The sequence below is a fragment of the Cibotium barometz genome, chromosome 4 (assembly GCF_041138505.1).
Source record: "Cibotium barometz isolate CiBa-2024 chromosome 4, ASM4113850v1, whole genome shotgun sequence".
Taxonomy (NCBI): domain Eukaryota; kingdom Viridiplantae; phylum Streptophyta; class Polypodiopsida; order Cyatheales; family Cibotiaceae; genus Cibotium; species Cibotium barometz.
Window position 1 is genome coordinate 21,700,893 of NC_141049.1, and position 27,660 is coordinate 21,728,552.

At 42.0% G+C, this 27,660-nt stretch overlaps 1 long non-coding RNA gene across 1 annotated transcript; it reads left to right on the forward strand.

Annotated features, from left to right (window-relative positions):
• The first annotated feature begins 1,884 nt into the window (after positions 1-1,884).
• LOC147639034 (uncharacterized) lies at positions 1,885-27,660 on the forward strand. The gene is made up of 4 exons (XR_015263405.1): positions 1,885-2,050; positions 2,231-2,341; positions 26,552-26,735; positions 27,313-27,660. It is a non-coding gene; the product is annotated as an uncharacterized LOC147639034 (long non-coding RNA).

Sequence of the window (27,660 nt, forward strand, 5' to 3'; positions counted from 1 at the left end):
CACATCATAGAGCTAGAATTATTTGAGGTCTAGCTCTGCCATGTGGTGGAGCTAATGCAGATCAATAAAACTAATTACTCCAAGAAGAGACCTACTTCACAAAATGAGAACCAAGGATCTAGAAAAAAGGTCAGACTCCATTACTCCTAAAAATAGGTTATTTATAAACTTAAATTATATGGGTTTATATATAAATTATAGGTTTGATTTATATAGCTATATAAAGTCTATAAATAAGTAAAGTATAATTGTAAACTATAAACATGCTTTAAGTTACTATAGTTAACCTATATATTTAAATATAGCTTTAATCCTATTTAAATAAGCGCTTCACGGCCCATCGCTCGCCTCTCTCTCCCATCCGTCCAGTCAAGGGGCCATTTCCACACGTGCCACTTCTATAAACACTAGGGTCTTTTCACATTACAATTAAAAAAAGACCAACGAGGCTTGAAAAAGGTAAGTTGAAGAAGTTATAAATATCTATGCCAAATAATGATCAAAACTAGGGCAATGTTCAGTCTCAATACCTTTTAACCTGAGGCTCTTGATCATCAATTAATACACATAAGCATAAATTTGTTGGTGGTTCTAGATTTAGAAGGTGAAATGGGGCCACGTATCAACTTGACCCATGCCCAACACATGACCTCAAAAACATCATATTCGACACAAGCCTCACCTTATTGTTATAATTATTCCTATGCTTTACAAGGATTATCACAACCCTTTTTTGCAACCCGTGAGTTGGAATAAGTGCCTATAGGCACGGTGAGTTGGAATAAGTGCCTACGAGCATAAATCCCAAAAAAACAAATTAACCCTCGCCTTCTTAAACTTATCTAGTTTCAATCGGAGCTCCAGGTTCACTAAATCAATTATAGAAATCACCTTTTATAAAAAATTACCATTACGGTTTTTCCATAAGCCTATATGATGCATGCTTAACAAGGCTCAAATTGATAACTTGAGGTTCACCAAGTAGAAATCACTATAATATCTTGCTCTTTTTTCCAAGTTCTCTCAGTTCTCTCAATAACTGATAGAAATAGCTTTAATTTTTTGAAACTCATACAACATCTACTCCCGAGCTATGTCGGTCCGCTATGCGCGCACACGTGTGTATGGATGCATAAGGAGCATAGATGAGTCTAGTATGAAACTATGGATTAGTCGTCAAGAGCCGGGGACCTCAATATTGATTTTGCACAGCCATTGCATGTTCAAAAGATAAAACAAGGTGATTTGTCAAGATAAATTCGTAATAATTGATCTTCATAATTTAAGTAAATCCAAGAGCAAAAAAAGAATTATATGAAATTATCTTTGCTCTTGATTTTTTATTTCAAAATTGTGTACATGATGGGATGGCCTAATCCCAAATGTATGGAGAAATGAAGAGATCATTGTAACTTCAAATTTGGTATGTTACCAAATTGAATGCTAATTTTATATACCAACTCTAATTTTATGAAAATCTTGAATTTAGACTTATCCTCCTCAACCCTAAACGTATCGCTCTCCCCTAAACGTATCCGGCGGCGCTCTCTCTGCGGACGGCTCCCATACTGCAGGTTCTGTTCTGGGCGGCTCTCTATCCGGACGGCGCTCTCCCCTAAACGTATCCGGCGGCGCTCTCTCTGCGGACGGCTCCCATACTGCAGGTTCTGTTCTGGGCGGCTCTCTATCCTCTGCTGGGCGCACTTTCGTGGCCCTCCATCAACACAAGCTACTGGGCGCACGTTTGTCTGGCCTGCATCTCTCTGGGCGGCTCTCTCTGTAGCGTTTGCTGCTCTTACTACCTAGCGTGGCGTGCTTCTCTGTGGGCGGCTCTTCTCTGCAGCCACTCGCCCCTTCAGCAACTCCACCTTCCTCTTATCTCTCTGCAGCCACTCGCCCCTTCAGCAGCTCCACCTTGCTCTTACCTAGCAGCTACTCTTTACCTCCAAATCAAAGGATGCCTAGCATTATGTACACCTGCCAGCACTGGGGTTATAATCTATCTAAGCTTATCTGTCCCTCCACAGCCATGCAATCTGGATTCTAGCAGGTATATGGGAGTCTCTTAAACTTTAATTTTTTTATTTTCTCTTCTGAATCAGACGATACAATGTTACAGTAGTAGTTTCATTAGCAAGAGCATTGTAGGTCATAAAGGGCAATGAACAGGCCCTTGCCATAAATCTCTCATGCTTGGTTTTCATTAGGCGTCTCTTATTGCTGTGAGCAGGCCCACTCTCCTACGCAGCATATACAAGACATTGCATAGTTGCAGGCCACATCTTCTACAGCAATAAGAGAGAGCAGCCAGCATATACTTGGATTTTCTCTTCTGAATCAGGTTTTTTCTCTTCAACCATAATTTCTTGAGTTTTTGAATTCTTGCATGCTTTTATTTTCTACTCTATGTCAATGTGTATGATCTGATTTTTAATTGACATGTTTAAAACTTTAAATCTAATCATAGATAATGATTTAATATGCATTGAGACAAAAATATGTGTACCTTGTTGTATCGTTGAATTTGATAATAGATGCGGTGATGTCCAAGTGCTAGTTGTCAATGACAAGATGGGAAAGTAGGTTTGTATTACATAAACGACATGGACGTCAAGGAAAACTTGAAAAATAGCAAGACCATTTTAAATTCTTTAAGGGCGGGATAATTTGAATTTAAAATTGGGCGGGATAATTTGAATTTAAAATTGGGCGGGATAATTTGAATGCTCTACCACATGGTAGAGCTGGAAAAATGCATTCTAGCTCTACCACATGGTAGAGCTGGAAAAATGCATTCTAGCTCTACCACATGGTAGAGCTGGAGTTGAAATGACTTAAACTAGTGCAAGATTACTTGAAATGAAAAACCATCCATCTAGTATCGTACCTCTATTCATAGCATAGCTTCTCCCCTCTCCTTGCTTGAAATTGTACTTTCCTGCTCTTACACTCTAAATCTATGCAAGAGAGCTCTCATAATAATGCAAGATGTAGCTCCTAATGCTCTTACTCTCTAAGCATGTCATTGAGACTATGCATGAGAACTCTTTTACTTTTTACATGAGATCTATCCATGGGAGCTCTTATAATAATGCAAGATATAGCTCTATGTATGAGAGCTCTTATAATAATTAATGCAAGATCTAACTCTATGCATGCGATCTCTATGTATGAGAGCTCTTAATGCAAGACTTAGCTCTATGCATGAGAGCTCTTTCACTCTATACATGAGATCTATCCATGGGAGATCTTATAATAATGCAAGATATTATAGCTCTATGCATGAGATGTATGTAAGGGAGCTCTCATAATAATGCAAGATCTAACTCTATGCATGTGAGATCAATGTATGAGAGCTTTGAATGCAAGACCTAGCTCTATGCATGAGAGCTCTTTCACTCTATACATGAGATCTATCCATGGGAACTCTTATAATAATGCAAGATATAGCTCTATGCATGCGAGCTCTATGTATGAGAGATCTTAATGTAATACCTATCTCTATGAATGAACGCTCTAATGCAAGACCAAGCTCTATGCATGGGAGCTCTATGTATGAGAGCTCTTAATGTAAGACCTAGCTCTTTGCATGAGAGCTCTAGTGCAAGACCAAAATCTCTATAGCTCTCATGCATGATATGAGAGATCTATGCATATGAGAGCTATTAATGCATGAGAGATCTTACAATGCAAGAGGGATCTCATGCATGAGACCTCTTAGAATACAAGAGAGCTCGATCCATAAGATCTCATGTATGATAACTCTATATGCATGAGAGCTCATCGATATGCATAAGAGCTCTCATGCATGTGAGTTCCCTATCCATGAGAGCTCGCATTTAGTAAGAGCTCTTTTTGCATGAGAGCTCTCATTTGCATCTTTTTCGAGAACCCGGATTCGGACAGTTAGAAGTTAGGATCCGGGACCCCATCAGACAACGGACCACACGGACTTGTGCTAGGGAAGTTGCTCTATGTCCACATCACCCCGTGCATGGATTTGGGCATAGCAATCACTTCTCCCAACGCGTCAAAGTTAGGTCCCAGCGCCATTCAACACACTTGTTTATCTCCTTGGTTCTCGTCATGGTCTCTTCTTGGAGTAATTGGTTTTGTTGATTTGCATGGTTCACAGCTATTCTAGCTCTACCACATGGTAGAGCTAGACCTCAAATGCAATTCTAGCTCCACCACATGGTAGAGCTAGACCTCAAAGCAATCTACGATGTGGTCTAGGTTGGATACAGCACTACCACGTGGTAGAGCTAGATCAAATGCAATTCTAGCTTTTTGGTTCTTGTCATGTGAAGTAGAACTCATCTTGGAGTAATTAATTTTGTTGATCTGCATGGTACACAGCTAGATCGATGCATTCTAGCTCCACCACATGGTAGAGCTAGATCGGATGCAATTGTAGCTCCTTGGTTCTCGTCATGTGAAGTAGGTCTCTTCTTAGAGTAATTGGTTTTGTTGATCTGCATGGTACACAGCTAGTTCCGGGTTGCTTGCCACACATTTTTCCATGCATGATTCGAATTTCATGCCTCTTCGGTGCCGTTTGTGCCACGGTTGGAAATTTTTGCCATTTGGCACGCTCGTTCATCTTTTTCGAGAACCCGGATTCGAACAGTTAGAAGTTGAGGATCCCGGACCCCATTAGAGAACGGACCACACGGACTTATGCTAGGGAAGTTGCTATATGTCCACATCACTCTGTGCATGGGTTTGGGCATCGCAATCACTTCTCCCATCGCGTCAAGGTCCCTGGCGAAGATAGTGCAAAATCACCATAACAGAGTCTCGGATCCGAAATGAGTCCGAATCGCATCTGAACACAACAACAAAGATCCGGTTGCTTGCCACACATTTGTCCATGCATGATTCGATTTTCATGCCTCTTCGGTGCCGTTTGGTCTACAGTTGGAAATTTTCGCCATTTGGCACGCTCGTGCATCTTTTTCGAGAACCCGGATTGGGACAGTTGGAAGTTGAGGATCTGGGACCCCATCAGAGAACCGACAACACGGACTTGTACTAGGGAAGTAGCTCTATGTCCACATCACTCCGTGTATGGATTTGGGCATTGCAATCAGTTCTCCCAGCGCGTCAAAGTTGGGTCCCGGCGAAGATAGTGCAAAATCGCCATAACAGAGTTTCGGATCCGAAATGAGTCCGAATCGCATCTGAACGCAACAAGAAAGAAAGCACAAGTCCGTGTGGACCGTTCTCTGATGGGGTCCCGAATCCTCAACTTCTAACTGTCCGAATCCGGGTTCTCGAAAAAGACACACGAGCGTGCCTAATGGCGAAAATTTCCAACCGTGGCCCAAACGGCGCTAAAGAGGCATGAAAATGGAATCATGCATGGACAAATGTGTGGCAAGCAACCCGGATCTTTCTTGTTGTGTTCAGATGCGATTGGGACTCATTTCGGATCCGAAACTCTGTTATGGCGATTTTGCACTATCTTCGTCGGGACCCAACTTTGACGCGCTGGGAGAACTGATTGCGATGCCCAAATCCAAGCACGGAGTGATGTGGACATAGAGCAACTTCCCTAGCACAAGTCCGTGTGGTCCGTTCTCTGATGGGGTCCCGGATCCTCAACTTCTAACTGTTCGAATCCGGGTTCTCGGAAAAGATGAACGAGCGTGCCAAATGGCGGAAATTTCCAACCCTGGCCCAAACGACGTCAAAGAGGCATGAAATTCGAATCATGCATGGAAAATTGTGTGGCAACCAACCCGGATCTTTCTTGTTGTGTTCAGATGCGATTGGGACTCATTTCGGATCCGAAACTCTGTTATGGCGATTTTGCACTACCTTCGCCGGGACCCAACTCTGACGCGCTGGGACAAATGTGTGGCAAGCAACCCGGATCTTTCTTGTTGTGTTCAGATGCGATTGGGACTCATTTCGGATCCGAAACTCTGTTATGGCGATTTTGCACTATCTTCGTCGGGACCCAACTTTGACGCGCTGGGAGAACTGATTGCGATGCCCAAATCCAAGCACGGAGTGATGTGGACATAGAGCAACTTCCCTAGCACAAGTCCGTGTGGTCCGTTCTCTGATGGGGTCCCGGATCCTCAACTTCTAACTGTTCGAATCCGGGTTCTCGGAAAAGATGAACGAGCGTGCCAAATGGCGGAAATTTCCAACCCTGGCCCAAACGACGTCAAAGAGGCATGAAATTCGAATCATGCATGGAAAATTGTGTGGCAACCAACCCGGATCTTTCTTGTTGTGTTCAGATGCGATTGGGACTCATTTCGGATCCGAAACTCTGTTATGGCGATTTTGCACTACCTTCGCCGGGACCCAACTCTGACGCGCTGGGAGAAGTGATTGCGATCTCCAAATGCATGCACGGAGTAATGTGGACATAGAGCAACTTTCCTAGCACAAGTCCGTGTGGTCCGTTCTCTGATGGGGTCCCGAATCCTCAACTTCTAACTGTCCGAATTCGGGTTCTCAAAAAAGATACACGAGCGTGCCTAATGGTGAAAATTTCCAACCGTGGCCCAAACGACGCTAAAGAGGCATGAAAATGGAATCATGCATGGACAAATGTGTGGCAAGCAACCCGGATCTTTCTTGTTGTGTTCAGATGCGATTGGGACTCATTTCGGATCCGAAACTCTGTTATGGCGATTTTGCACTATCTTCGTCGGGACCCAACTTTGACGCGCTGGGAGAACTGATTGCGATGCCCAAATCCAAGCACGGAGTGATGTGGACATAGAGCAACTTCCCTAGCACAAGTCCGTGTGGTCCGTTCTCTGATGGGGTCCCGGATCCTCAACTTCTAACTGTTCGAATCCAGGTTCTCGAAAAAGATGAACGAGCGTGCCAAATGGCGGAAATTTCCAACCCTGGCCCAAACGACGTCAAAGAGGCATGAAATTCGAATCATGCATGGAAAAATGTGTGGCAAGCAACCCGGATCTTTCTTGTTGTGTTCAGATGCGATTGGGACTCATTTCGGATCCGAAACTCTGTTATGGCGATTTTACACTATCTTCGTCGGGACCCAACTTTGACGCACTGGGAGAAGTGATTGCGATGCACAAATCCATGCATGAAGTGATGTGGACATAGATCAACTTCCCTAGCACAAGTTCGTGTGGTCCGTTCTGTGATGGGGCCCCGGATCCTCAACTTCTAACTGTTCGAATCCGGGTTCTCGAAAAAGATGAATGAACGTGCCAAATGGCGGAAATTTCCAACCCTGGCCCAAACGACGCCGAAGAGGCATGAAATTCGAATCATGTATGGAAAAATGTATGTCCACATTACTCCGTGCATGCATTTGGAGATCGCAATCACTTCTCCCAGCGCATCAAAGTTGGGTCCCGGCGAAGATAGTGCAAAATCGCCAAAACAGAGTTTCGGATCCGAAAAGAGTCCGAATCGCATCTGAACACAACAAGAATGATCCGGGTTGGTTGCCACACATTTGTCCATGCATGATTCGATTTTCATTCCTCTTCGGCGCCGTTTGGGTCCCTGTTGGAAATTTCCGCCATTTGGTACGCTCATGTATCTTTTTCGAGAACCCAGATTTAGACAGTTAGAAGTTGAGGATCCGGGACCCCATCAGAGAATGGGCCACACGGACTTGTGCTAAGGAAGGTGCTTTATGTCCACATCACTCCGTGCACGAATTTGGGCATCGCAATCACTTCTCCCAGCGCGTCAAAGTTGGGTTACAGCGCCATTCAACACACTTGTTTATCTCCTTGGTTCTCGTCATGGTCTCTTCTTGGAGTAATTGGTTTTGTTGATTTGCATGGTACACAGCTAGATCAATGCATTCTAGCTCTACCACATGGAAGAGCTAGACCTCAAAAGCAATTCTAGCTCCACCACATGGTAGAGCTAGACCTAAAAGTAATCTAGCTCTACGATGTGGTCTAGGTTGGATACAGCTCTACCACGTGGTAGAGCTAGATCAAATGCAATTCTAGCTTCTTGGTTCTTGTCATGTGAAGTAGATCTCATCTTGGAGTAATTGATTTTGTTGATCTCCATGGTACACAGCTAGATCGATGCATTCTAGCTTCACCACATGGTAGAGCTAGATCTGATGCAATTGTAGCTCCTTGGTTCTCGTCATGTGAAGTAGGTCTCTTCTTAGAGTAATTGGTTTTGTTGATCTGCATGGTACACAGCTAGATCCGGGTTTCTTGCCACACATTTTTCCATGCATGATTCCATTTTCATGCCTCTTCGGCGCCGTTTGGGCCACGGTTGGAAATTTCCGCCATTTGGTACGCTCATACATCTTTTTCGAGAACCCGGATTCGGACAGTTAGAAGTTGAGGATCAGGGACCCCATCAGAGAACGGACCACACGGACTTGTGCTAGGAAAGTTGCTCTATGTCCACATCACTCCGTGCATGGATTTGTGCATTGCAATCACTTCTTCCAGCGCGTCAAAGTTGGGTCCCGGGGCGAAGATAGTGCAAAATCGCCATAACAAAGTTTCAGATCCGAAATGAGTCCGAATCGCATCTGAACACAACAAGAAAGATCCGGGTTGGTTGCCACACATTTTTCCATGCATGATTCGAATTTCATGCCTCTTCGGCGCCGTTTGGGCCACGGCTGGAAATTTTCGCCCTTTGGCACGCTCGTTTATCTTTTTCGAGAACCCAGATTCGGACAGTTAGAAGTTGAGGATTCGAGACCCCATCAGAGAACCGACCACACGGACTTGTGCTAGGAAAGTTGCTCTATGTCCACATTACTCCGTGCATGCATTTGGAGATCGCAATCACTTCTCCCAACGCGTCAAAGTTGGGTCCCGGTGAAGATAGTGCAAAATCGCCATAACAGAGTTTCGGATCCGAAAAGAGTCCGAATGGCATCTGAACACAACAAGAATGATCCGGGTTGGTTGCCACACATTTTTTCATGCATGATTCGAATTTCATGCCTCTTCGGCGCCGTTTTGGGCCAGGGTTGAAAATTTCCGCCATTTGGCATGCTCGTTCATCTTTTTCGATAACCCGGATTCGAACAGTTAGAAGTTGAGGACCCGGGACCCCATTAGAGAACGGACCACACGGACTTGTGCTAGGGAAGTTGCTCTATGTCCACATCACTCCGTGCATGGATTTATGCATCGCAATCACCTCTCCCAGCGCGTCAAAGTTGGGTCCCGACGAAGGTAGTGCAAAATCGCCATAACCGAGTTTCGGATCCAAAATGAGTCGGAATCGCATCTGAACCCAACAAGAAAGATCCGGGTTGGTTGCCACACATTTTTCCATGCATGATTAGAATTTCATGCCTCTTCGGCGCCGTTTGGGCCACGGTTGGAAATTTCCGCCATTTGGCACGCTTGTGCATCTTTTTCAAGAACCCGGATTCAGACAGTTAGAAGTTGAGGATTCGGGACCCCATCAGAGAACGGACCACACGGACTTGTGCTAGGAAAGTTGCTCTATGTCCACATTACTCCGTGCATGCATTTGGAGATCGCAATCACTTCTCCCAGCGCGTCAAAGTTGGGCCCCGGTGAAGATAGTGCAAAATCGCTATAACAGAGTTTCGGATCCAAAAAGAGTCCGAATCGCATCTGAACACAACAAGAATGATCCGGGTTGGTTGCCACACATTTGTCCATGCATGATTCGATTTTCATTCCTCTTCGGCGCCGTTTGGGTCCCTGTTGGAAATTTCCGCCATTTGGTACGCTCATGTATCTTTTTCGAGAACCCAGATTTAGACAGTTAGAAGTTGAGGATCCGGGACCCCATCAGAGAACGGGCCACACGGACTTGTTCTAAGGAAGGTGCTTTATGTCCACATCACTCCGTGCACGAATTTGGGCATCGCAATCACTTCTCCCAGCGCGTCAAAGTTGGGTTACAGCGCCATTCAACACACTTGTTTATCTCCTTGGTTCTCGTCATGGTCTCTTCTTGGAGTAATTGGTTTTGTTGATTTGCATGGTACACAGCTAGATCAATGCATTCTAGCTCTACCACATGGAAGAGCTAGACCTCAAAAGCAATTCTAGCTCCACCACATGGTAGAGCTAGACCTAAAAGCAATCTAGCTCTACGATGTGGTCTAGGTTGGATACAGCTCTACCACGTGGTAGAGCTAGATCAAATGCAATTCTAGCTTCTTGGTTCTTGTCATGTGAAGTTGATCTCATCTTGGAGTAATTGATTTTGGTTATCTCCATGGTACACAGCTAGATTGATGCATTCTAGCTCCACCACATGGTAGAGCTAGATCTGATGCAAATGTAGCTCCTTGGTTCTCGTCATGTGAAGTAGGTCTCTTCTTAGAGTAATTGGTTTTGTTGATCTGCATGGTACACAGCTAGATCGATGCATTCTTGCCACACATTTTTCCATGCATGATTCCCACATTTTCATGCCTCTCTGGCGCCGTTTGGGCCACGGTTGGAAATTTCCGCCATTTCGCACGCTCGTGCATCTTTTTCGAGAACCCGGATTCGGACAGTTAGAAGTTGAGGATCAGGGACCCCATCAGAGAACGGACCACATGGACTTGTGCTAGGGAAGTTGCTCTATGTCCAAAGTAATTGGTGGCCACTCTTGCTTAAAACAAGAGTAGAACCCTCAATCTCTCAAGACAAAGAAAAGCTTACAACTCCATGTAAGCTAAATTTTTCTTTTTTTTTTTAATTTTAATTCTATGGTTTTCTTGATTTTCTTGTTTTATAGTTGATTAAAGTAAATTCTATTGCTATGCCTTGATGAATAGGCCACCTCCTTCTCTTCTTTACATTCCAGCCTTTCTTTATCCTAAAATGATTAACAAAAAAATTAATTAAACTTTTTTTTTTTGCTTATTCTCTTGGAAATTAAGAATTGTGTAGATTAGAGTACTATACATCTAATTGTGTAGATTAGAGTACTATACATCTAATTGGGGTTAATTTAAGTTAGAATTAGAATGATAAAATGAGAAATGGTCAGCCATACAAAGGAGGTTATGGCAAAATTTTTTATATTTTTATGGAAAAGAGTGTTTTTATGTTATTCCAAAAGAGTAATTCCCCCTGTTTGTGCATTCTCTAGAAAAATTTTAATTTGCTCCATGTATATGCATGGATACCACTGATATTAATTATTAAAATTAATTTTTTTGCATAGAAAGATGCAAAATGGATCTGGAACCCCATAAGGAAACGGACCACACGGACTTGTGCTAGGAAAGTTGCTCTATGTCCACATCACTCCGTGCATGGATTTGTGCATCGCAATCACTTCTCCCAGCGCGTCAAAGTTGGGTCCTGACGAAGATAGTGCAAAATCGCCATAACAGAGTTTCGGATCCGAAATGAGTCCGAATCGCATCTGAACACAACAAGAAAGATCTGGGTTGGTTGCCACACATTTTTCCATGCATGATTCCAATTTCATGCCTCTTCGGCGCCATTTGGGCCACGGTTGGAAATTTTCGCCCTTTGGCACGCTCGTGCATCTTTTTCGAGAACCCGGATTCGGATAGTTAGAAGTTGAGGATCCGGGACCGCATCAAAGAACGGACCACACGGACTTGTGCTAGGGAAGTTGCTCTATGTCCACATCACTCGGTGCATGCATTTGGAGATCGCAATCACTTCTCCCAGCGCGTCAAAGTTGGGTCCTGACAAAGATAGTGCAAAATCGCTATAACATAGTTTCGGCGGATCCGAAATGAGTCCCAATCGCATATGAACACAACAAGAAAGATCCGGGTTGCTTGCCACACATTTGTCCATGCATGATTCCATTTTCATGCCTCTTTAGTGCCGTTTGGGCCACGGTTGAAAATTTTTGCCATTAGGTACGCTCGTGCATCTTTTTCGAGAACCCGGATTCGAACAGTTAGAAGTTGAGCATCAGGGACCCCATCAGAGAACGGACCACACGGACTTGTGCTAGGAACGTTGCTCTATGTCTAATTGGTGGCCACTCTTGCTTAAAACAAGAGTAGAACCCTCAATCCCTCAAGACAAAGGAAAGCTTACAACTTCATGTAAGCTAAATTTTTCTTTTTTTTAAAAATTTTAAATCTATGGTTTTCTTGATTTTCTTGTTTATAGTTGATTAAAGTAAATTCTAATGCTATGCCTTGATGAATAGGCCACCTCCTTGTCTTCTTTACATTCCACCCTTTCTTTATCCTAGAATGATTAACAAAAAAATTAATTAAACTTTTCTTTTTATTTATTCTCTTGAAAATTAAGAATTGTGTAGATTAGAGTACTATACATCTAATTGGGGTTAATTTAAGTTACAATTAGAATGATAAAAATGAGAAATGGTCAACCATACAAAGGAGGTTATGGCAAAAATTTTCATATTTTTGTGGAAAAGAAAGTTTGTTTTTATGTTATTCCCAAAGAGTAATTCACCCTGTTTGTGCATTCTATAGAAAAAATTTAATTTACTCCATGTACATATTCACCTATGAATATGCATGGATACCACTAATATTAATTATTAAATTTAATTTCTTTGCATTTAGAAAGATGCAAAATGGAGCTGGGACTCCATTAGAGAACGGACCACACGGACTTGTGGTAGGGAAGTTGCTCTATCTCCACATCACTCCGTGCCGCACGGATTTGGGCATCGCAATCACTTCTCCCAGCGCGTCAAAGTTAGGTCCCGGCGAAGATAGTGCAAAATCGCCATAGCAGAGTTTCGGATCCGAAATGAGTCCGAATCGCATCTGAACACAACAAGAAAGATCCGGGTTGGTTGCCACACATTTGTCCATGCATGATTCGAATTTCATGCCTCTTTGGCGCTATTTGGGCGCCCCTGTTGGTAATTTTCGCCATTTGGCACGCTCGTGCATCTTTTTCGAGAACCCGGATTCAGACAGTTAGAAGTTGAGGATCCATTACCCCATCAAAGAACGGACCACACGGACTTGTGCTAGGGAAGTTGCTCTATGTCCAAATCACTCCGTGTACGGATTTGGGTAACGTAATCACTTCTCCCAGCGCGTCAAAGTTGGGTCCCAGCGCCATTCAACACACTTGTTTATCTCCTTGGTTCTCCTCATGGTCTCTTCTTGGAGTAATTAGTTTTGTTGATTTGCATGGTACACAGCTAGATCAATGCATAGCTCTACCACATGATGGTAGAGCTAGACCTCAAATGCAATTCTAGCTCCACCACAATGTAGAGCTAGACCTCAAAGCAGTCTAGCTCTACGATGTGGTCTAGGTTGGATACAGCTCCACCACGTGGTAGAGCTAGATCAAATGCAATTCTAGCTTCTTGGTTCTCGTCATGTGAAGTAGATCTCTTCTTGGAGTAATTGATTTTGTTGATCCGCATGGTACACAACCAGATTGATAAATTCTAGCTTGATAGAGCTAGACCTCAAATTAATTCTAGCTCCACCACATGGTAGAGCTAGACCTTAAAGCATTCTTGCTCTAAAATTTGGTCTAGGTTGAATACAGCTCTACCGCGTGGTAGAGCTAGATCAAATGTAATTCTATCTCCTTGGTTCTCGTCATGGTCTCTTCTTGGAGTAATTGGTTTTGTTAATTTGCATGGTACACAGCTAGATCAATGCATTCTAGCTCTACCACATGGTAGAGCTAGACCTCAAATGCAATTCTAGATCCACCACATGGTAGAGCTAGACCTCAAAGCATTATAGCTCTACGATGTGGCCTAGGTAGAATACAGTCCTACCTCATGGTAGAGCTAGATCAAATGCAATTCTAGCTCCTTGGATCTTGTCATGTGAATTAGGTCTCTTCTTGGAGTAATTAGTTTTGTTGATGTGTATGGAACACAGCTACATCGATGCATTCTTGCTCTACCACAAAGCTTTCTACCTCTACGACTCTAGCTCCACCACATGGTAGAGCTAGACCTCAAAGCTTTCTACCTCTACGACTCTAGCTCCACCACATGGTAGAGCTAGACCTCGAATGCAACTCTAGCTCCACCACATGGTAGAACTAGACCTCAAAGCATTCTATCTCTACAATGTGGTTTAGGTAGAATACAGCTCTACCACAGTTACATTCAACCTCAGCCACTTACATTCAACCTCAGTCGGTTACATTCAACCTCAGCCGGTTACATTCGTTGAAGTCTAGCTCTACCACATGGTAGAGCTAGAAGAATGCAATTCTAGCTCCACCCCACAGGGTAGAGCTGGACCTCAAAGCGTTCTAGCTCTACGATGTGGTCTAGGTAGAATACAGCTCTACCACGTGGTAGACCTAAATCCAATGCAATAATTCTAGCTCGTTGGTTATTCTCATGTGAAGTAGGTCTCTTCTTGGAGTAATTGGTTTTGTTGATGTGTATGGAACACAGCTAGATCGATGCATTCTTGCTCTACCACATGGTAGAGCTAGACCTCAAAGCTTTCTACCTCTACGACTCTTGCTCCACCACATGGTAGAGCTAGACCTCAAAGCATTCTATCTCTACAATGTGCTTTAGGTAGAATACAGCTCTACCACAGTTACATTCAACCTCAGCCGGTTACAAGCAATTCTAGCTCCACCACATGGTAGAGCTAGACCTCAAAGCATTCTATCTCTACAACGTGGTTTAGGTAGAATACAGCTCTACCACAGTTACATTCAACCTCAACCGGTTACATTCATTGAAGTCTAGCTCTACCACATGGTAGAGCTAGAAGAATGTATTTTAGCTCTACCACATGGTAGAGCTAGATTTCATAGCATTCTGGTCAATACATTCATTAATCTTGCTCTGCCACCTGGTAGAGATAATATCCATTGAAAAACCAGCACTAGAATACTTTGAAGTCCAGCTAGAATGCATTTATCTAGCTCTACCATGTGGTAGAGCAAGACTAATAAATGTATTGAGAGCTCCAAGATGGAGTAATTGAGATAGAATGCTTTGAGTTCTAGCTTTACCATGTGGTGGAGCTAGAATTACACTTGAGGTCTAGCTCTACCATGTGGTGGAGCTAGAATTGTAGAGGTAGAAAGCTTTGAGGTCTAGCTCTACCATGTGGTGGAGCTAGAATTGTAGAGGTAGAAAGCTTTGAGGTCTAGCTCTACCACAGTTACATTCAACCTCAGCCGGTTACATTCTTTGAAGTCTAGCTCTACCACATGGTAGAGCTAGAAGAATTCATCCTAGCTCCACCACATGGTAGAGCTGGACCTCAAAGCATTCTAGCTCTACGATTCTAGCTCCACCACATGGTAGAGCTAGACCTCAAATGCAATTCCAACTCCACCACATTGTAGAGGTAGGCCTCAAAGCATTCTATCTCAGTCGGTACATTCATTGAAGTCTAGCTCTACCACATGGTGGTAGAGCTAGAAGAATGCATTCTAGCTCCACCACATGGTGGAGCTGGACCTCAAGCATTCTAGCTCTACGATGTGGTCTAGGCAGAATACAGCTCTACCACGTGGTAGAGCTAGATCAAATGCAATTCTAGCTCCTTGATTCTTATCATGAGAGGTAGGTCTCTTCTTGGAGGAATTGGTTTTGTTGATGTGTATGGAACACAGCTAGATCGATGCATTCTTGCTCTACCACATGGTAGATCTAGCCCTCAAAGCTTTCTACCATGTGATAGAGCTAGATCAAATGCAATTCTAGCTCCTTGGTTTTGTTGATGTGTATGGAACACAGCTAGATCGATGCATTTTTGCTCTACCACATGGTAGAGCTAGACCTCAAAGTTTTCTACCTCTACGATTCTAGCTCCACCACATGGTAGAGCTAGACCTCAAATGCAATTCTAACTCCACCACATTGTAGAATGCTTTAAAGTCTAGCTAGAATGCATTTATCTAGCTCTACCATGTGGTAGAGCAAGACTAATAAATGTATAATTGAGAGCTCCAAGATGGAGTAATTAAGATAGAATTCCTTGAGGTCTAGCTCTACCATGTGGTGGAGCTAGAATTTCAGTTGAGGTCTAGCTCTACCATGTGGTGGAGCTAGAATCGTAGAGGTAGAAAGCTTTGAGGTCTAGCTCTACCACAGTTACATTCAACCTCATCCGGTTACATTCATTGAAGTCTAGATCTACCACGTGGTAGAGCTAGAAGAATACATTCTAGCTCCACCACATGGTAGAGCTGGACCTCAAAGCATTCTAGCTCTACGATGTAGTCTAGATAGAATACAGCTCTACCACATGGTAGAGCTAGACCTCAAATGCAATTCTAGCTCCACCACATGGTAGAGCTAGACCTCAAAGCAGTCTAGCTCTACGATGTGGTCTAGGTTGGATACAGCTCTACCACGTGGTAGAGCTGGACCTCAAATACAATTATAGATCCTTGGTTCTTGTCATGTGAAGTAGGTCTCTTCTTGGAGTAATTGGTTTTGTTGATGTGTATGGAACACAGCTAGATCGATGCATTCTTGCTCTACCACAAGGTAGAGCTAGACCTCAAAGCTTTCTGCCTCTACGATTCTAGCTCCACCACATGGTAGAGCTAGACATGGTAGAGCTAGACCTCAAAGCTTTCTACATGTACGATTCTAGCTCCACCACATGGTAGAGCTAGACCTCAAATGCAATAATAGCTCCACCACATGGTAGAGCTAGACCTCAAAGCATTCTGTCTCTATAATGTGGTTTAGGTAGAATACAGCTCTACCACGGTTACATTCAACCTCAGCCGGCACATTCATTGAAGACTAGCTCTACCACATGGTAGAGCTAGAAGAATGCATTCTAGCTCCACCACATGGTGGAGCTGGACCTAAAGCATTCTAGCTCTACGATGTGGTCTAGGGAGAATACAGCTCTACCACGTGGTAGAGCTAGATCAAATGCAATTCTAGCTCCTTGATTCTTGTCATGAGAAGTAGGTCTCTTCTTGGAGTAATTGGTTTTGTTGATGTGTATGGAACACAGCTAGATCGATGCATTCTTGCTCTACCACATGGTAGATCTAGCCCTCAAAGCTTTCTACCACGTGGTAGAGCTAGATCAAATGTAATTCTAGCTCCTTGGTTATTGTAATGTGAAGTAGGTCTCTTTTTGGATTAATTGGTTTTGTTGATGTGTATGGAACACGGCTAGATGGATGCATTCTTGCTCTACCACATGGTAGAGCTAGACCTCAAAGCTTTCTACCTCTACGACTCTAGCTCCACCACATGGTAGAGCTAGACCTGAAATGCAATTCTAGCTCCAGCACATGGTAGAGCTAGACCTCAAAGCATTCTATCTCTACAATGTGGTTTAGGTAGAATACAGCTCTACCACAGCTACATTCAACCTCAGCCGGTTACATTCATTGAAGTCTAGCTCTACCACATGGTAGAGCTAGAAGAATGCATTCTAGCTCCACCACATGGTAGAGCTAGAAGAATGCATTCTAGCTCCACCACATGGTAGAGCTAGATTTCAAAGCATTCTGGTCTCAATACATTTATTAATCTTGCTCTGCCACCTGGTAGAGATAATATCCATTGAAAAACCAGCACTAGAATACTTTAAAGTCCAGCTAGAATGCATTTATCTAGCTCTACCATGTGGTAGAGCAAGACTAATAAATGTATAATTGAGAGCTCCAAGATGGAGTAATTAAGATAGAATTCCTTGAGGTCTAGCTCTACCATGTGGTGGAGCTAGAATTTCAGTTGAGGTCTAGCTCTACCATGTGGTGGAGCTAGAATCGTAGAGGTAGAAAGCTTTGAGGTCTAGCTCTACCACAGTTACATTCAACCTCATCCGGTTACATTCATTGAAGTCTAGATCTACCACATGGTAGAGCTAGAAGAATGCATTCTAGCTCCACCACATGGTAGAGCTGGACTTCAAAGCATTCTAGCTCTACGATGTAGTCTAGATAGAATACACCTCTACCACATGGTAGAGCTAGACCTCAAATGCAATTCTAGCTTTACCACATGGTAGAGCTAGACCTCAAAGCAGTCTAGCTCTACGATGTGGTCTAGGTTGGATACAGCACCACGTGGTAGAGCTGGACCTCAAATGCAATTATAGCTGCTTGGTTCTTGTCATGTGAAGTAGGTCTCTTCTTGGAGTAATTGATTTTGTTGATGTGTATGGAACACAGCTAGATCGATGCATTCTTGCTCTACCACAAGGTAGAGCTAGACCTCAAAGCTTTCTACCTCTACGATTCTAGCTCCACCACATGGTAGAGCTAGACATGGTAGAGCTAGACCTCAAAGCTTTCTACATCTACGATTCTAGCTCCACCACATGGTAGAGCTAGACCTCAAATGCAATAATAGCTCCACCACATGGTAGAGACCTCAAAGCATTCTATCTCTATAATGTGGTTTACCACAGTTACATTCAACCTCAGCCACCGGTACATTCATTGAAGTCTAGCTCTACCACATGGTGGTAGAGCTAGAAGAATGCATTCTAGCTCCACCACATGGTGGAGCTGGACCTAAAGCATTCTAGCTCTACGATGTGGTCTATGCAGAATACAGCTCTACCACGTGGTAGAGCTAGATCAAATGCAATTCTAGCTCCTTGATTCTTGTCATGAGAAGTAGATCTCTTCTTGGAGTAATTGGTTTTGTTGATGTGTATGGAACACAGCTAGATCGATGCATTCTTGCTCTGCTACATGGTAGATCTAGCCCTCAAAGCTTTCTACCTCTACGATTCTAGCTCTACCACATGGTAGAGCTAGACCTCAAATGCAATTCTAGCTCCACCACATGGTAGAGCTAGACCTCAAAGCATTCTATCTCTACAGTAAGGTTTAGGTAGAATGCAGCTCTACCACAGTTACATTCAGGCTCAGCCGGTTACATTCATTGAAGTCTAGCTCTACCACATGGTAGAGCTAGAAGAATGCATTCTAGCTCCACCACATGGTAGAGCTAGACGAAAAGCATTTTAGTCAATACATTTATTAATCTTGCTCTGCCACCTGGTAGAGATAATATCCATTGAAAAACCAGCACTAGAATACTTTAAAGTCCTGCTAGAATGCATTTATCTAGCTCTACCATGTGGTAGAGCAAGACTAATAAATGTATAATTGAGAGCTCCAAGATGGAGTAATTAAGATAGAATTCCTTGAGGTCTAGCTCTACCATGTGGTGGAGCTAGAATTTCAGTTGAGGTCTAGCTCTACCATGTGGTGGAGCTAGACTCGTAGAGGTAGAAAGCTTTGAGGTCTAGCTCTACCACAGTTACATTCAACCTCATCCGGTTGCATTCATTGAAGTCTAGATCTACCACATGGTAGAGCTAGAAGAATGCATTCTAGCTCCACCACATGGTAGAGCTGGACTTCAAAGCATTCTAGCTCTAGGATGTAGTCTAGATAGAATACAGCTCTACCACATGGTAGAGCTAGACCTCAAATGCAATTCTAGCTCCACCACATGGTAGAGCTAGACCTCAAAGCAGTCTAGCTCTACGTGTGGTCTAGGTTGGATACAGCTCTACCACGTGGTAGAGCTGGACCTCAAATGCAATTATAGCTCCTTGGTCCTTGTCATGTGAAGTAGGTCTCTTCTTGGAGTAATTGGTTTTGTTGATGTGTATGGAACACAGCTAGATCGATGCATTCTTGCTCTACCACAAGGTAGAGCTAGACCTCAAAGCTTTCTACCTCTACGATTCTAGCTCCACCACATGGTAGAGCTAGACATGGTAGAGCTAGACCTCAAAGCTTTCTACATCTACGATTCTAGCTCCACCACATGGTAGAGCTAGACCTCAAATGCAATAATAGCTCCACCACATGGTAGAGCTAGACCTCAAAGCATTCTATCTCTATAATGTGGTTTACCACAGTTACATTCAACCTCAGCCGTCGGTACATTCATTGAAGTCTAGCTCTACCACATGGTAGAGCTAGAAGAATGCATTCTAGCTCCACCACATGGTGGAGCTAGACCTAAAGCATTCTAGCTCTACGATGTGGTCTAGGCAGAATACAGCTCTACCACGTGGTAGAGCTAGATCAAATGCAATTCTAGCTCCTTGATTCTTGTCATGAGAAGTAGGTCTCTTCTTGGAGTAATTGGTTTTGTTGATGTGTATGGAACACAGCTAAATCGATGCATTCTTGCTCTACTACATGGTAGATCTAGCCCTCAAAGCTTTCTACCTCTACGATTCTAGCTCTACCACATGGTAGAGCTAGACCTCAAATGCAATTCCAGCTCCACCACATGGTAGAGCTAGACCTCAAAGCATTCTATCTCTACAGTAAGGTTTAGGTAGAATGCAGCTCTACCACAGTTACATTCAAGCTCAGCCGGTTACTTTTTTTAAAGTCTAGCTCTACCACATGGTAGAGCTAGAAGAATGGATTCTAGCTCCACCACATGGTAGAGCTACATTTTAAAGCATTCTGGTCAATACATTTATTAATCTTGCTCTGCCACCCAGTAGAGATAATATCCATTGAAAAACCAGCACTAGAATACTTTGAAGTCCAGCTAGAATGGATTTATCTAGCTCTACCATGTGGTAGAGCAAGACTAACAAATGTATTGAGATCTCCAAGATGGAAATACTCTTCATCTCCTCCACAGTGTTTTCATGGATATATATTGTGATTTTTGAATATGATATTGTAAGTTTTTTTTAAAGTGTAAGAATACAATAACTATAATTAACAATTGTGGTTTTTGTTGTAGGTGAAAGATGTCTCAGAAAAGAAAAGTGGTGGAAGTTCCAGACAGTGTTAACTTTGCCTCTGCTGATCAACGACGACAGTGGTTCTTAGATATTTGGGGTCTTCAGGGTTCACAATTTAACAAAATTCATCTATTTGTTGCTAGTGATGTGGGCGTGGATACTTTTGAGGATCTAGGACCAATGACTCTATCTTATATTTCTGTAGTTGATTCTCATCCCGATATTGAATGCATAAATATTGGGGTACCTGGGATCCATGAGTATCAACTAGATCCCAAGGCATTCATTATTGAACGAATAGTAAGAGATAAACAAGATACTATGTTCTCTCGAGGGTGGAAGTTAGATTGTGCAAGTCAAGAAATAACTCTTGAAGAGTTGCAAGCTTCCATTGCTTATTGTGTGAAAGGCAAACAAAAAAAAGAGAAAACGCCCTCTAAAAATCCAGTTCAAAAAAAGGCAAAAAGCAGTACAGGTATTATGGATGTAGATGAAGCAGTTCTTAAATCTACAATAGAGAAAACAGGCTTGGAAAATTCAACAAAAATAAGATTTGTGGATCCCAAAGTTTTGGAAAATGAGGTGCAAAAGGCACAAAAGAGTGATACAGGGGGTATGGAAAAATACTCTAAGTATTTTCCATTCAAGTACAAAGAGTATGAGATCCCTGTAGATCAATGCTGGCTAGCTCCTGATCACTATAACTCTCGTCAAATAGAACCTCACCGTGTGGATGAATGCGTGTTATTTTTTGGTGCAAGTGCAAACAGGCCAGGAGCGTGTGCATACTTGATGCCTGTAAAGAATGCTGGCAAGAAGAAAGGAATTCCAATGAAACTAAGTGAGGTAACAGAGGAGAAACTCACTGAGTATTCATATTGGATTATTGATGGCCAACATTCCATCTATGCTGCAAAATTCTTACGGTATCAAGAAATGGAAAAAGATGGTCGTGCTCAAGATCTGATACAAGTGTATGAAAAAAGGAAGGCTCGAATTGTTGTAGATCCAGAGCCACAAGTTGCGACGGCCATATCTGCTATAGCTAATGAAGAGGCCCAATCATTATATGTCAAACAACCATACTATGATGTCTTGCAGCACTTGAGGAGTCAGTGGATCTTCAATAATTCTCCGTCAAGGCCACCATCTGGAGTAACAGAGGGCTCATCATCTCGTGTAGACTGGGATGTATGTCCATATCCCTTGCTCTCTTATAATTATAAGTTTTGAAAAAAATACTTGATTTTGATCTTTTTTTCTTTTATTTCTTTGCAGAAATTTTTACGAATGGCTAGAATTACGGTGGGAGCATCCTTCATTTCAAAGCAGTCTCACATGGTCATTTACTCTGATGAAGTTTTCAAAGGCTGGCTTGAAATCATGGAGAAGCAAAACAAGAAACCAACTGCCACAGTTTTCAGATGTCTTGCTGGGCTAGATGAACAAGAAGTCAAACAAATACAATCAGAAATCAGGTCTGGAAAAATTGTTCTTTCAAAGGGTACTAAGGATGTAGATGTGATTGACATGCCAGAGCGTATCAAGCAGCTCAAGCAAGATAAAATTATTCAAGATGCATTGCTTGTAGAGTTCAACACTCTGAACAAGGACAAACAATGTCAAGATTGGTCAGAATTGACTATCACCTATAGCATCAATGAGGTTGTATACTCAGTTCTTTTGAAGTTATGTGATGTGTATATAAAGTCAAAGCTACAGGTTGGATCAAAGAAGATTGATTTTCCAGTAGAAGCAAGGCAATATGTGGAGTGGAATATCAGCCTTAGCAAAGAAAGTTCAACCTTGTCCTTGGATCTTCCTTGGTGTATTTATGCTGTGAGTCTTCCATTCGACGGGAGTTACTACTTGAAGCGCCACCTCAACAATCCAATTTCCATTGGGTTATGTGTTCTGGATAACACTGAAGATTTGGGAAGAAATATGCATTGGGATGTGGAATCATTTTGCAATCTTTTGAACGGCATTATGATTATTACAGCAGCTGGTAGATCTTTGCCATCCCAATATGTGTTGCTTACCTTTCTAAATATTACAGATTTTATTCACTTGCAAAATGCTTTAAAAAATTTGAGTGGCATAGCAAAGGGACAGTATAATGGGGCATTGCATTTTCGACGTGACAACCGATGCATTGGTGCAATAGAGTTCTTCACATCCTTAGTGTTTTTCAGCAAGGGAGATGCCTTTCAAGGACTAGCAGATGTTCCTGATCCAGGTACACAAGCGACAATATTGGATACTGGACTTCTTGATATAGATAATGAAGATGTTAAAACTATCCCAGACATTGAGTTTCTAAGAATCAAGAAGAATCTTTTGATCAAGCAATGTATTCGAAAGTATTGCAGAGAAGGCTGCAAGCTTGTTGATCTTTTCAGTAATGGCTACATCATCGAGCTAGGGCTAGCACTAAATAAGGAAGTGATTTGCCTAGTGGAGAGTATTGAAGATCAAAGAAAGATGGGAACAAGGCTTCTTGACTTTGCAAAGTCAAGAAATGAGCAACCAGTACCGCCTATTTCTAACAATCCAAGGAATACCACGGAAAGATCGAGCCATGGTGAAGTTCGTTCAGCTCGAGATTTTTTGGATTTTGAAGACAGTATGTAACTTCTTAATGGGCTTTCCTTGTATCTTCAATACTTTGATTTGGTGATGTTTTGACTTGTTATATCCTTGGTTCATTTTTTAGTAGTATTTTTGTAGCTCTCTCCAAATTGGGCTTTGAAATCTAGAATCACCAAGTTATGGATCCTAACATGTTCATTGACAAATTCACTTTTTACATAACCAATTGGTGAATTTGGAAAGCCTACTTAGTGGTCGCACAATGGCCAGTTGGTGAATCTGAAAATCTTGCTTATAAATCTAAGATGATAGAGCTAGAGATCCTCTCATTTACTTCAATCCTATCCTGTGGTAGATCTAGATTTCAATAGGTCTACAATTTGGTGGAGCTAGCTACCTCTTCAAAGTGGTGGACCAAGCATCCATTAAAGTCTAGCTACCTCTTCAAAGTGGTGGAGCTAGGCCAATGCACCCCCCCAAAGACAGTTTTTGCAGAGCATCCATTTAAGTCTAGCTCTACCATATGGTTGAGCTAGGCCAATGCATTTCTAGCTCCACCAGAGCTAGTTCAAATGCAATTCTAACTCCTTGGTTCTTGTCACGTGTGATGAGCTAGAACCCATTGAAGTCTAGACCTAGAACCTATGGAAGTCTACTCATAAAGAAGCCATCTTGATCCCCAACTCAACCACGTGGTAAAGCAAGACTTATAAATTTCAGCTCTACCATATGGAAAATCAAAAACATCTAAAATTTTAGCTTTACCATATAGTTGAGTGGTTTTGTGTTTCTCACCTCCACCTACTCTTGGAGCTCAAGAGTGGATCAAGAGTGGATCTCAAGGGCTACTTCCAAGAGCTCCCTTGCAAACTGGCTCTACCAAACGGTAGAGCTAGAATAATGGAAATCCATTTTAAACCCTCCAATTCTAGAGTGAGCAACTAGAATTTATAATTGGTATCCAAACATGATTTTCTTTTAGATTACACCAATAAACATGTGTTAAGAGTGAGTGTTACAATTGTAAATTCTTTTAGTTTGAAAGATTGTTGAGTCAATGTTACTTTTTTTTCTTTTAGATCCCGAAATTGAGATAGTAGCACCAAGTGAAGTAGCTACGGCGGAATGCCACAATCAAACTGTGGATGAGAGCTTCTCCCACACATCAGTGATGTCCATCCAGAAGGTTTAAAGACAAATGCTGACAATGAGATTGGGGTACCTAAATATCCAACAAATGAAGCAATGGGTGAGAGTTTCCAGCCTGAAGAAGAAGTACCAAGAAGTGCCGACACTGCTATCTCCAAGAAATCTGTGTTGACAATTGTGTTGGACCTGAATGGTCTACTACTGAAACGTTGTCAACAACAACCATCTTCAATACATGAAACTATTCAAATGGATTCAAAACGATATATTGTACTAAGGCCAGGATGTATCCAATTCTTGAAGATTTTATTAAAAAATATTAATGTTGGGATCTGGTCAACAGCGACAGAGAGTAATGTTCTTCAAATATTGAGAACATTACAAGACAGAGCAGGAGAGATATTGCCTTTTTTTGTAGTTTGGGCTCAAGAGGCTTGCGAGAAGGATAAAAGTGGTAAAATAGCTAGACCTGATAATCCAACAGTTCAGGCAATGTTCAAGCCATTGTCAAAAATTGCTTCATGTTTTGATTGTGATGCTCGTAGAACGGTTCTTATTGATGACTCTCCATACAAGGGATGTGCTTCTCCTGATAATAATTGTATATATCCTGCAAAGTTTGATGAAGAAAGGATGGTCGACAATATTCTCATTGATGAGCTGCTCCCTTACTTATTGCAGCTTGATGAGAGTGAAGATGTGCGTGAGATCATTGGCTCTAATCGCTACGAACAACCTCCAGTATCCAATGAAAATGAATACAGAGGTGTGGTAGATTTTTGGAGAAAGCGCAATTTAAATTGGTCACAGAAGACAATCTACACTGATAGGCTACCACTATCAGAGATTATACAGAAGTATGTCAACAATCAAGAGGTATTAGCGAGACAATATGAAAACAAAAGAGAAGAGATAATAGAAATTATGGCAAAAGAACGAGTCAGTATTGCTAGCATGAGGGGACCACAAGTGATTTCTCTAGCTAGAAAATTGGGTTCTACCACAACACAGTTGAAGGCAGCCAATGCAAGGGCTTTCATAAACAAGGTGTTAAATGAGTACAATCTTCTCCAACGTGATAGAAATAACTAAGGTACTATCCAACATAAATGATAATTATAACTAAATACATGATTTTATACAACAATTGTGTATTCACAATGAAGAAACTTAATTTATGATGGTTTCTTGCAGATTTATTTCAAGGATATTGTTCCAAGGAGTATTCACTTAAAGAAGCCATTTGTCACCAAGGATTGTATTTTTTTTGGAGGAATTTTATCTTTTTGCAATCATGAATTGACAAGAAATTTTGTCTTGTTTTTAAAGTAGTGGCAAATGTATTACTCTTCAAATAATTTTATAAATGTTGGAGTGCACTCTACTATAAGGGGCCTCCTAATTTGAAAATGTATGGAAGCTTGATCTTTGTCTTATGATTTTAATTCCTACATATATGGACTATGGTAGAGCTAGATCAATGCCTTCTAGCTCCACCTCATGGTAGAGCTAGACTTCAAAGCATTCTACCTCCACGACATGGTAGAGCTAGACTTGAAAGCGTTCTAGCTCTACCATATGGTAGAGCTAGATCAATGCATTCTACCTCCACGACATGGTAGAGCTAGACTTGAAAGCGTTCTAGCTCTACCATATGGTAGAGCTAGATCAATGCATTCTAGCTCTTCCACGTCACCACACATGGTTGAGTTGGACTTCCAACCATTCTAGTTCTACCATGGAGTCTATCTAAAATATTTTGATACAGCTCTACCACGTGCTAGAGCTGGACTTCAAATATTATTTCTAATTTTGCCATGGGATCGAGCTAGAATACTTTGATATAGCTCTATCACATGGTAGAACTAGATTTAAAAATATTCTAGCCCTACCACATGGTTGAGCTAGAACAGTGCATTCTAGCTCTACCACGTATTGATCTAGATCAATGCATTCTAATTTCACCACATTTTGATACCTGCTAGCACATTTTGTCGCGTCTTTTTAGAATCAAATGGAAAGAGTCTTTGCATCTTGAGTCATTTTGTAATGCAACTAAAGTCAACATTTTAGAACAGTATATAGTTTAATGTTATTTGTTTTGTAATTGTTTAAAATCTATCTTTGCATAAAAGTAGTTGTAACATGCCTTCCCCCACATGCACACCTTTATCATTAAGCATGCTCATTTTTTTCCAGGTCATGTGATTGATTCTAATTGGCAGAGGCGACTTCTTCGTCACAGAGCATTAGTACGTCACATGTCCAAGAAAATCCAGAGTGTACGAAGACAGTTGGTTCAGCGCCGTCTTGACCGTCTACGGGAAATTGATGCAAGGTTGCGCTTTGTGCATCCCTCCGAGGGGGTTATCATACTGACATGGTATTCGTCAGACCCAATATGCGTACCCCTACGCAAAGAGGATGATAGGAGGGCTATTATTCTAAACCTTAATGGTTTGTTGTGCCATGTTGTCGAAACCCAATATGATGAGAAGGATCCTCCTTATAGCAACGAGTTGGTAAAATATCCAATTAACCAATATCGTTATGTCCTATGTCACAAGGATGCACATGAGTTCTTAGATTGGTGTATTCAATTCTTTTATGTTTTTATTTGGAGCGCATGTAGGAGAACTAAGATCTCTGGAATAATTGACACAGTATTTCCACAACAAAAGCCCAAGTTTGCAGGTGTTCTCTCACAAGAGCATTGTTCAAAATCCACATGGGTTGTGCAGAATAGACAAGTTTTCTTTAAAAAGCTTGAGACCTTTTGGGGTCTCCATCCTTTGTACAACAAGAAAAATACATTGATAATTGATGATAGCTACTATAAGGTGTTTAAGAATGAACGAGGAACCTGGTTAATAGTCCGAGAATTATACCATCAACCTTCCAAGGAAAGGTATAGTTTTTTGACAGAAGATTTAAGAAATTGGTTGTTTTTATGGCTACAGAATGAAGATCGGCAAGAGTATACATGGGATAATGCCTTTGAAGAAAAACCTAACCAATTCTCAGATGATGTGATGAAGAAATGGCTTGAAGAAGAGAAATTGGAAGTAGAGAATAGGAAAAAGGCAGAGGTGTGGAAGCAACAGCAGGAGGCTGATGTTGAGGCAGAGAGACAGGAACAACTTGAAATTCAAAGAAAGCAAAGAGAGGAGGCTGAAGCTGAGGCAGAGAGGCAAGCAGAGAGTACAAATCAAGCAAAGCAACAAGAGGAGGCATCATGAAAGTAATACACCACCATGAAGCTCATTTTGTTTGTCCCTAATATAATCAAATGTAGAGGATGCAAGTAT